Raw genomic sequence first — 10,542 nt, 5'->3', positions numbered from 1 at the left:
TCTAGGGATCTGACACACGCAGATGTAGGCTTTTCTCTAGGACCTATGATCACTCCAGCCATGTGTATTTGACTATGTTTACAGTACCACACATGAGTTCCCTCCAATTAACTGAGTCTTAGGTCCAATGAGATAGCTGTTGATTACCCCCAAGACAAAAGTGTCACTACTGCACAAATAGTAATAATTTGCTGTGCCGGTCCTTGTTGTGGTTACTAGGCTTTACAGCTGGTTTGGATAAACAATTGGATTTCTCCCTTAGGAGCTTACACAGTATGCTCTGATACTATTAGAGGTAGTGTTCAGAGAGGAGGCTTCCAGGTCAGTTCCACTTCCATTGCTCTAAGTCCTGTGTCTGATATATGCCTGTCTTCAGCAGTTGGGGCAGTATAGCTCATCTTTAGCAATAGGGTCTTACCTTTATGTTCTATGGAAATAGACCCTGTTATTTTAGGAGTCTTTTCAACTACTCTGATTAACAATTGAAAGGGAGATTTCTCTTGTCTGGCACTGTTTCTTGTTATAGAGCCTTCAGCTATACGCATGCACTTTTGTTGGCTAATACACAACTGGCCAAAATGTAAAGAATGAGAGATTGCAAAGTGTGTGTCTCTGAATAAGACTCCTACGTTAAAGCTCACCTCTAGTGTTAGGGACCATTGCAGAACAGGTCGTGGAAAGACTGTAAGAGTCAGGGGTGGTGGATAACTATAAGGAAACAGAGTTTTCCAGCCATCTGGAGACTTGCTCATGTAAATATACAGCAATGGTGACAGCATGCATAAGACCCACGCAAACTTAAAGCAGACAAAGAGCCAGCATAGAACATGGGAAATAGGTAAGAAGCCCCAAACTAAACTGAGGAACTGATGCTGATCGTTGCTGGTGAGGGAAAGTTGGTTTTCATTAAGGGGGTAATGCTAGATAGGCTGACCAGGCTCCAGTGGATGAGCTCATACTCATCTGGGGACACAAACTTGACTCAATAGTCCTTAATATATATGAAAGAATGTATGAAATCAAGGGTTCCAGGAGGAATATGGGGGTTGCAGATAAGGGAAGGGGTCAAAATATAATCAAGATACACTGTATGAAATGTTCAAAATTCAATTAAAAATAAACAAAAGCTATAGCAAGTATTAATTTCAAATGAGTTAAAGAAGTGTATCTGAAAATACAGTGTCCTCGTTTGGAGTTTTTTCAATGTCATTTTTCTCACAATACCACGTTTCCAGAATCTCCTTTATCCTAGAATCATCATTTCAACATTCACATTCTTTTCACATATAACTGCTTAATTGATATATGTTGATGTATTGGTTCTTTTTAATTCTTTATTCTTTTATATGCTGTACATGTGTGCACATATGAATGAAGGTGCCCTTGGAGTTACAGTTTGTTGTGGGCTGCCTAGTGTGGGTTCTGGGAACCCAACTATGCCCTCTAAAAGAGCATCATGCACTCCTAACTGTGGAGTTTTCTTTACCACCTCTAATATTGTTCCTTTTTGGATGATTTCTAAAAACATGCTGTTACTCATATCCTAGCTGGATGAATAGAAGATGATTCTTATCCTGTCAACTTTGGCTTGACTATGTGACATTCATAGTGGTATTACAGTCAGACAAATATTATAGGACCAGAAAAATTAGATGGTAAAGTTCAATTTTACAGAAAGTTGTGGATATCTTCTTAATTGGGGAAATTTTATATTCTAAAAATATATACAGAAACTTTTTTTAAACTTTTCTTAATAAGTGTTCAGGCAACACTTGAACCTCTGTGCGCGGATAAATGATTCGTGCATAACCTCTTGTTCTCGACCAAGGATTGGCCATCAGAAATAATGCACACTGCAGTGGGTGACTATTCTAGTTCCCTTCTAGTGCTGTGGTATAACATTCTGATTAAAAGCAGCTTATGGGAGGAAAGTATTCATGTGCCTTAAACTTACAGGTAATAATCCATCACTGAGGAAAGTGAGGGCAGGAATTCAAACAGGAACTCAAAGCAGTAACTGTAGAGGAATGCTGTGATTGAAGTTTCTCACAAGCTCAGACCTAGATAGCTTTCTCCCACAGCTCAGCATCACTTGTACAGGTAATGGTGTCCCTCACAGGGGGCTGGTTCCTGCTATACCAATAACAATCAACACAATCCCCTACAGATATGCCCTAAGGCCATTTTGATCTTGGAAATGCCTCACTTGAGACTTTCTTCTCAGATGACTCTAGGTTGATCAAGTTAACAGTTAAAGATAACTGAGGCATCCAGGAAGGAGCATGAGCCTTTTAATGGTGCTGCTGACTCTGCCCTCTAGCACTAGCTCAAAAATAATATCACTTACTTATCATGATGCACATAGAAGATCAGGAATCCCTGCATATCTAAAGGATCACATAGAGTCTTCTAAAAGCACAGTCTAAAACAGATATTCTGACATTCTGAGAACTTGCAAATTCAGTATTTTAAGATCCACAAACATGTTTTTCCCCCTGACTCCTGTTGGTATCTCTTAACCTGACCATGCTTTTTGAAATGTATCCCTTTGGATGTTTTTTGATGTTTTGCTGTTATAGTTTTCCTTCCTTCCTTCTTTCCTTGCTTCTTTCTTCCATTCTATTGAATATAGATGGCCTCAGACATACAACAGCTTGAGTTGTAAAATCTTAAATTTATTCTGAAGCAGTCATACTTAGAAATTTGACATTTTATTTTCTCATATACAGGAATCAGTCACTACAGTGATGATCCTTGACAACTGATCACATGCTTCTGAGAGGAAACAAGTGACACTTCATAATGCACTACAAAGGTAAATTATGTTATTCAGTATGTGAGATGTATTTCATGAATTTGTGACTTATGACTTTGTAACTTACAATGCGCTTATCTGGAGATAAATATATGATAGGTTAACTGCTATCTGTTTCTTTTTCCTCCTACTTGAAGTATACCATTTCACTGGTGTCAATGAAAATCAATAAGGAAAATATTCTACCAGCATGAAATAAAGTAGACTGTATCTTTTAGATTAGAAAAATATTTTCAGTTCCTCTCTAATTTTCTCTGTATAGAAAGCATACTGATTAAACCACACAGCACCAGGAGGGTGTATTCTCTAAACCCACCAGGATGTGGCTCAAGGGAGATAATGAAAGCTGAAGGAACTTTCAGAGACAAGTCAAGATCCATGAAGAATAAAGATTCAGGTAATGTTGTCAGGAAGCAAGTTTGGATATAAGAAAGACAGTCTACAGCCCAAGGTTAATAAGACTGAACATAAATGAAGGCACCTTCAGGATATCTTCAAAAGAACGAAAAATAAATGTTTTTTATTATAGCTTATTCTGTCCCCATATTTGTGGTTTCAATGTATGGAAGACAGATAATTTTGATTTTTGTTTCACAAATTGTAAACCAAAAATATCTTTATTCAGATGGAATAATTGTGACCATCAGGACATAGTGCTTATGAAATATGGGTTTCTTGGAATTTTGTAGGGAATAGCTTTGATATTTTAATAGATAATATCAATACAGTGAACACTAGTCATTTGGAACATTTTTATTTTTATTTCTGATTTTTCTCTTTTATGTACGATTGGGCCATGATACAGGACGGGAGATGCAAATATTACAAGGCTGTCCCACTAAATTTTCTCCTTCCTGCTCTCTGTTTGACCTGCCTTTAGTCTCTTCAGAGCATAGTGTGACAAGGGTAGACAAATCACATAACAAATCTTTATCTGAATTTTTGCGTGGTTTATACCTTTGGGGTGAGGGAAGTGACTTACAAAGAAAGGAACACCTTGGTGCCCAGTGAGTAGCTCCGCAGCCTGCTGTTCTGGATCACTTTTGCCCATGGTCTGCCTCATCTCATGTCCATGCATGCCCACTTGATCCACAGAGTTCTGTGAGGAGGGGGTCCATGAGATCCTCCCTGGCACCCTATAGTGTCCACAGCATGCTAGCAAACACAGTCTTGTTTCCTCCTTCCCTAAATGATGCCAACTCTTCCTCCTTTGTTCCAATCTCCCACCACACTAGGCTCCACCCTTCTTCCTAGGGTGCTCTGCAGTAGCCCATGGCTCCTCAGAGGAAGTTGGGAGGAATAAGTCATTTTCATGCTACACTCCACCCCTTTCCTCTGCTCTTACAATCTTTCCACCAATCTTCTACAAGGGTCCCTGAGCCTTGGAAGGTGTGACAGATGTAGGGCGATCACTTTTGTACCATGGTGAGATAGTGACTTCTTGGGCCTCCCCATCATTTGTCTTCAAGACCTGGCCATTGATCTATCTCAGTGGTGTTTCTTCTACTCTAAAGACAAATGGAAGGAAGTAGACAAACGTAAACAAACATGAATGTAAATACAAATGCCAGGAAGATTTCCCAGTAGGAATAATATAGTATATTTGCAATGGCTACCCTGCTAGGGACTGTATCCTCTCTTGACATAGGGGGTGGGCCTGGTCTACAGCACCAGATGTGTGTTCCACCCTTAGGAGCAGACCTTATCCAATTATAAATTTGTCAGTTGTATGTATGTTAGTCAAGCCACTTGCAGGCATTGCTTAGCATGTACATAGCATGCAGCAGGCAGGGTACATTGTTGAGGAGACTCCTAGGGGATCCTTTCTTCCCCAAAAATATGCATAGTGCCTTCTGGTACTATGACCATCATCCGTACAGTGGCATGGAGTTTTTGGCTTGGGCTCCATCTTTTCTTTTTCTCCTGAGCTCACATCATGCATTGTCTTCAGCAACATGGGCCTTTCCAAACTTTCTAGGGTACAACCAACATTAGTGGCAATAGCCTTAATGAATTTGAGGGCCTGTAGGATCTCTCTCTGACCAACAGATCATAGGGGGGGCAACCTACCCCTAGTACTATAGTTTTTCTTAACAGTTAAGTAGTTTGGGAGCCTCTGTTTTGATCTTACCCAACCATAAAACTCTCAAGAATCTTACAGCTATAGCTGGCCTTTGTTTCTTCAGGTATCTTTCAAATGGGTTTCACATCTGTAAAACCCTCAAAGGTTAACATTATGTATTAAATAAATCATAGACAAGGTCTAACATAGCGTGGAAAGGTTTTATCCATTTGTATTAACTGTTTTCTCCATAGATCCTTGTTAGATACCATAGCGTCAGTAAGAGGCATTAATTTGGCTTGTTCTTAACTATCTTTAGTTATCCCTTTGGAGTCATTTCACATTTTGGGGATCTTTCATGGAGTCTCTTGGTATTCTTCTGTCTTTGATAAACTTATAGGTATTGGCTTCAGTTGCCTGACCCTGCACTGGGCTAAGGAGGCAGGGGGTTTCTCTAGTTCCTGCTGTAACTGAAGTTCCAAGTCAGGCATGCCCTGGGACTGCCTCCTGACTTTAGCAATATCTTTCATTTCTCCATTCACCATACCTGGCTGCTGGGGAGGTCCTGGTGGGAAAAACTGCCTCCACCCCAGTATAGCCTTTATCAGGGGAGAAAGCACATTATTCAATCTTTGGGGATGCTTAACCATCCCTGGGAGAGTTTTTGTCCTTTGAATGCCTTTTGTAAACTGTTCTTTTGGTTTTAAAGCCTCCCAGAAACTCCTTAGTACTGAATTTGGTTTTCTATCATTTTTTTCTTTGGGAATCTGGGCTCGACATAAGTCTTGACAATTTGTCTTTGAGTAACCAACCCACATGGACTATTTCTTCTGTCTGGTCTTTTATATATCTCTTGTAGGGTGTTCTGTTATTCTAGAGACATGTTTTACATGTTCATCAGAATCATTTAGATCTGCTAAAGTCCCTGTAACTTTACAAAAGTTATTAAAACCATTAAAACTCTATATCGTTATCAAGGTCCCAGTTGAATTAAGTTTTCCTTTATATCTCTGGTGAACACAGTCTTATCTTGCCCAGTGACTTGGGCATCATATATTGCTTTTCTCATACCTAGTTCTCTCAGCAATGCCTGTCCCTCCTTTACAGTTCTCCAGCCCCTGTTAATTATGAGAGTTTCCTTGATGATGACCATGTATCTTTAATGCCTTCCACCAGCCATCCCATTAAGGACTGCTTACCCCTGCATTGGCCTAGGTTGAACAGCCTATGTTGCAAGGATAGATGGGTGGTTATATAACTCAGCTGTGAAGCTTCTGAAGGACTTAGACTGACATTATTTGCTCCCATGACATTATTTGCTCCCATGTCCCATACCTTCATGAGTCACATGGTGAAGGGATCTTTGATTGCTTGCTTGTAAGTTTTTCCCAGTTTTAACAGTTCCAGTGTGGAGTATTTCCTAGCTATAGTCCTGTTAGCTTTCTTTTTCTTTTTGTATCAAAGGTTGAATCTGAGGGGCAGCTTTAGCTACTCTGTTTTTCACATACCATTTTTTTTCTCTCTGGAGCTCTGCAGCTGAAACTAAATCTGCCAGTACCTTATTAGCTTTTTCAGTTTCCCCTGCCTTTTGCAAATCTTTTATTATGCAAAGTGGCCACGCCCCATCTCTGGGTTCTCCACTTGTGTCCAAGGCCTTTAAAAGTTTTCTAGCCTTTCTATAACCTTTAAAAAATCTTTACACACCCGCAACTGCCCTGTTTCTCCACATTTACAACACAGCAGTGGTCCATGCTTCTGCATGGCCTGCATCTTTTTAATTACATATTTTACAATCCATTGTAAGGTCCACATCAGCACTGCCATTAGCGCCCTTACTTTTCCCAAACTCCCACCATTTGTCCTTTCCAGTGCCATCCTGCTGGCTGCACCAAATTTGTCCCACTAAATATTTTCCTTCCCATTCTATGTTTGACCTGCCATCACTCTCATCAGGTTCTTGTATTCCTCACACGGATAGACAAACCATTGAACACATTTTTATCTGAATTTTGCATAGTTTATACCTTTGGGATGAGAGGAAGACTTACAAGGAAAGGAACACCAGGGCCTAACTGCTCTGCAGCTCAGTAGCCTGCCATTTGGAATTGATTTCGCCCATCATCTGCCTCATCTCGTACCCATGCATGCTCACTCACCCTGCAGAGTTCTGTGAGGGGTCCATGGGGTCCTCTTCAGTGCCCCATGGGGTCCACAGCCAGCTAGCTTGCCTACTCCTGTTTCCTCCTTCACAAAATTGTGCCAACTCTTCCTCCTTTCATTCCAATCTCCAGCCATGCTAGGCTTCATCCTTCTTTTCAGGGTTCCCCGCACTTGCCCATAGGTCTTCAGAGGAAGTCAGGAGGAATAAGTCATTTTCAGGTTACAAAGGCTAAGATACTGAAATGAAAATGAAAGTTTTATTGAACCAGTATGGAAGCAAGCATGAGGATTAATGTTTTCCTGTCTATTTGCTATGGTCCATAGTCACTGTGAAAATGCTTTCCAAATATATGCTAATTCTAGAAAAATGTCAGTAAGCTTTAGAGAGACATGATTTTAGTTAAAAAAGTTTTTGTCAAATCAGACTTCAAAGGATAGTAGAGGCATCCAAATTAAACTACATAACAGTGAGTGGAAATTAAAAGACAACATTTTACATTTAATTTTGGAATGGTATATTATATAGTAGATGAACTACACAGAGGAGTTGATAGCACATGAATTTTCTTCTGAATCATTTGATAGTTTAGTGGTTATGAAAATCTAGATGAGTTGGAATAGATGGCACCATGTAATTGTGAAAGGAAAGATAGGAAATTTTGTCACAATGAGTAAACTCAGCTGGCTCTGAAGTATGGCATTCATGCAGGGAATATGACCCAGTATTCTAGATGACAGATAAGTAGAAGCTGGGTGTGGTGGTGCATGCCTTTAATCCCAGCACTCACTCTGGAGGCAGAGGCAGGCAGATCTGTGAGTTCAAGGCCAGCCTGGTCTATATAGTGAGTTCCATGACAGCGGGGGCTACAGGAAGACCCTGTCTCAAAAAGACCAAAAAAAAAAAAAGAAAGATAAGTAGAAAAACCAATGAGAATAGTATGTGATTTACAAGGCAAAGAATAAAAAATTGTTAATAAAGGCTAGATCTATGGCTCAGTGGTAGATAGCTTCCCTACCATGTGTAAGTCCCTGTGTTCAATATCTAGGACTGCAAAATAAATAAAATGTTGAAATGGACTGCTTTATCAAGATTCTTTTTAAATTTTATTATTTTTTTTATGCATGTGAGTGTATTATCTGCTTATTTGCATGTATGTAAGTGCACCTGTGTTGTACAATGCCTGTGGAGGGTAGAAGAGGGCTTCAGATCCCCTAGAACTGGAATTAGCATTGGTTGTTAGCTGCCACATGGGTGCTGGAAACCAAACCTGGGTCCTCTGTAAGAGCAGTCAGTGCTCTTAACCACTGAGGTATTTCTCCACTCCCTTTATCAAAAATGATTATCTTTTAATTCCATATTTAGAACTGAGCCAGGTTCCAATCTGAGAAACTATTACTTAAGGAGGAAGTCTGCCTCCTTTGGGGATAAAAACTGAAGTACAAAAATAATCTATGATAATTTCTTCTCTAATTATTTCTACAGTGTCTTACAGTAATTTATCAGAAACACAGTGTTAGGGTCCATGACTCCGTGGGTCTCTTCTGGAGAACAAAGGCCCGAGTATGGAGATGCAAAAATCAAGCAGAGTTTTACTAAACCAGCTAGCTGGGTCCGACCGTCCTTCCAAGACACGCAGGTCTGGTCAGAGCGATCGACCCTGAGACAATTTTAGGTAAAGATTATATAGGCTTCCACAACCGTTACACAAAAGCCCGCGTTTATACAGCCAATAGTTTCAAAGCAAGCATTTCACAAACCAATAACTTCAAAACAAGAAAAATGTTACAACTCCCTTCAGGTGCCTCAATCGGGGAAGGGTGGGTGGTATGTGCTTGGCGCAACCCTTCCCTGTTATCTTGTGTAAGCGGACATGCCTACATGACACGACACAGATCAGACAGGTCAGGATCCAGGGGCTGCAGCACTTGACCCTATCTCTGGATGCCTGTGTCTCCAGTTGAGTTAATCAGTTACAAGCAGTAAATTCAACCAAGCAGTAAATTCCTCTTTCACTAACATTTCCCCCCTTTTTCTAGATCAGACTGAGGAATCTTCCTCAGCAGTATCTAAGGCTTGGTATTTCTGGTGAAGGACCAAGAGATGGACAGTACGATTTTTTTCCTGAACAAACCTTAGTAGCCTATTTATTATGCAGGGACCAATTGTGACTAATAGCAGTAGAATAATTAGAGGTCCTGCGATAGCTGAGAGGAGAGTTGTAAACCATGGTTTATGGGTGAACCAGGACTCGAACCAGCCTTTATGGTCCTCATATTTTCTACGTCTTTTTTTTCTAGGTCCAGACTCTCCAGGTCCCTTTTTTTTTTTTTCCCGAGACAGGGTCTCACTATGTAGACTAGACTGGCCTCAACTCAGAGATTTATCCACCTATCTCCCTGGTGTTGGGATCAAAAGGGTGTGCCATCACACCTGGCCCATTATGTACCTTTAAATGTCTAAGAATAGATGTCTGTAATAAGAACTTAAGTTGCCCCAGTATTGTACAGTACCACTGAGTAAGCTGCACACACCTAACAAAGACTACAATCAGAAAGTGCCTTCTAAATAGCAACACTCTGGCTTAGAAACTTTTCCATCTCTATCAGCCAGGACTTAGGCTTATGTAACTGTACTGTTTTGAGTGGATACTAACAATTTTACTTCATAAGTGGTTTTTTACAAATTTTAACAAAAAGGGTGTCCACCATGTTTGTTCACTACTCTACTTTTGTTATACACTGGCAACTTCTTTAATGTCTAGTAACTAGATGTTGCATATTTGGACTTTTTTGTCCTTTATATACACTGTACATTGCAAAATTAAACACAGCTATAGGGGACAATGGTCAATTTTGCATTATCAAAACCTTGAGTTAGTATTACACCCTTCATACTTTTTCTTCCTTCCTCCCTTCCCAAACCAGCAAATATGTGCTGCTTGGAAGTGGTTCTATCATTCCATTTCCAAAAGACAGTATTTCACTATTAATATTAACAAAAGACTATCTACAGTGTATTATTCACTATATTTACTTTTAACATACTTTGTGTACTTCTAAACATCTAGAAAGACTAGATAGTTCCAAAAAGAGTATTCAGCATTGTTAAACACATACATACATACATAGATGTATATACACATACTGTAATGAATAGGACGCATACACAACCCAATAGTTATTACACAAAAGTCTTCTCCACGTGACCAGGCTGGTGCTGGACCTCCTCTTCTTTTTTTGACTCTATCTTCTAACTTATTGAACACAGATGTGTGTCACTCCTGGGATCTTTCTAAAGGAGGCCTAACAACTCCATTTTAAAGACATTTCTAGGAGACATGTCTACGACCTTTTTGTGAAGCAAAACTGGGCACACACTTGTCATTTTTTTTAATCTATACTCCATTCGTCCGCAATCTCTACATCTAGATGTCCAGATGTCGCCAAAAGTTTTCAAAGGTTGGGGGAATGGTTGAGAGCAGCCTTTTTTTAATATTATATACAC

This window comes from Nannospalax galili, unplaced genomic scaffold, assembly GCF_000622305.1.
Source record: "Nannospalax galili isolate Female #2095 unplaced genomic scaffold, S.galili_v1.0 scaffold600, whole genome shotgun sequence".
Classification (NCBI taxonomy): Eukaryota; Metazoa; Chordata; class Mammalia; order Rodentia; family Spalacidae; genus Nannospalax; species Nannospalax galili.
Note: the sequence above shows the minus strand (reverse complement) of the source record.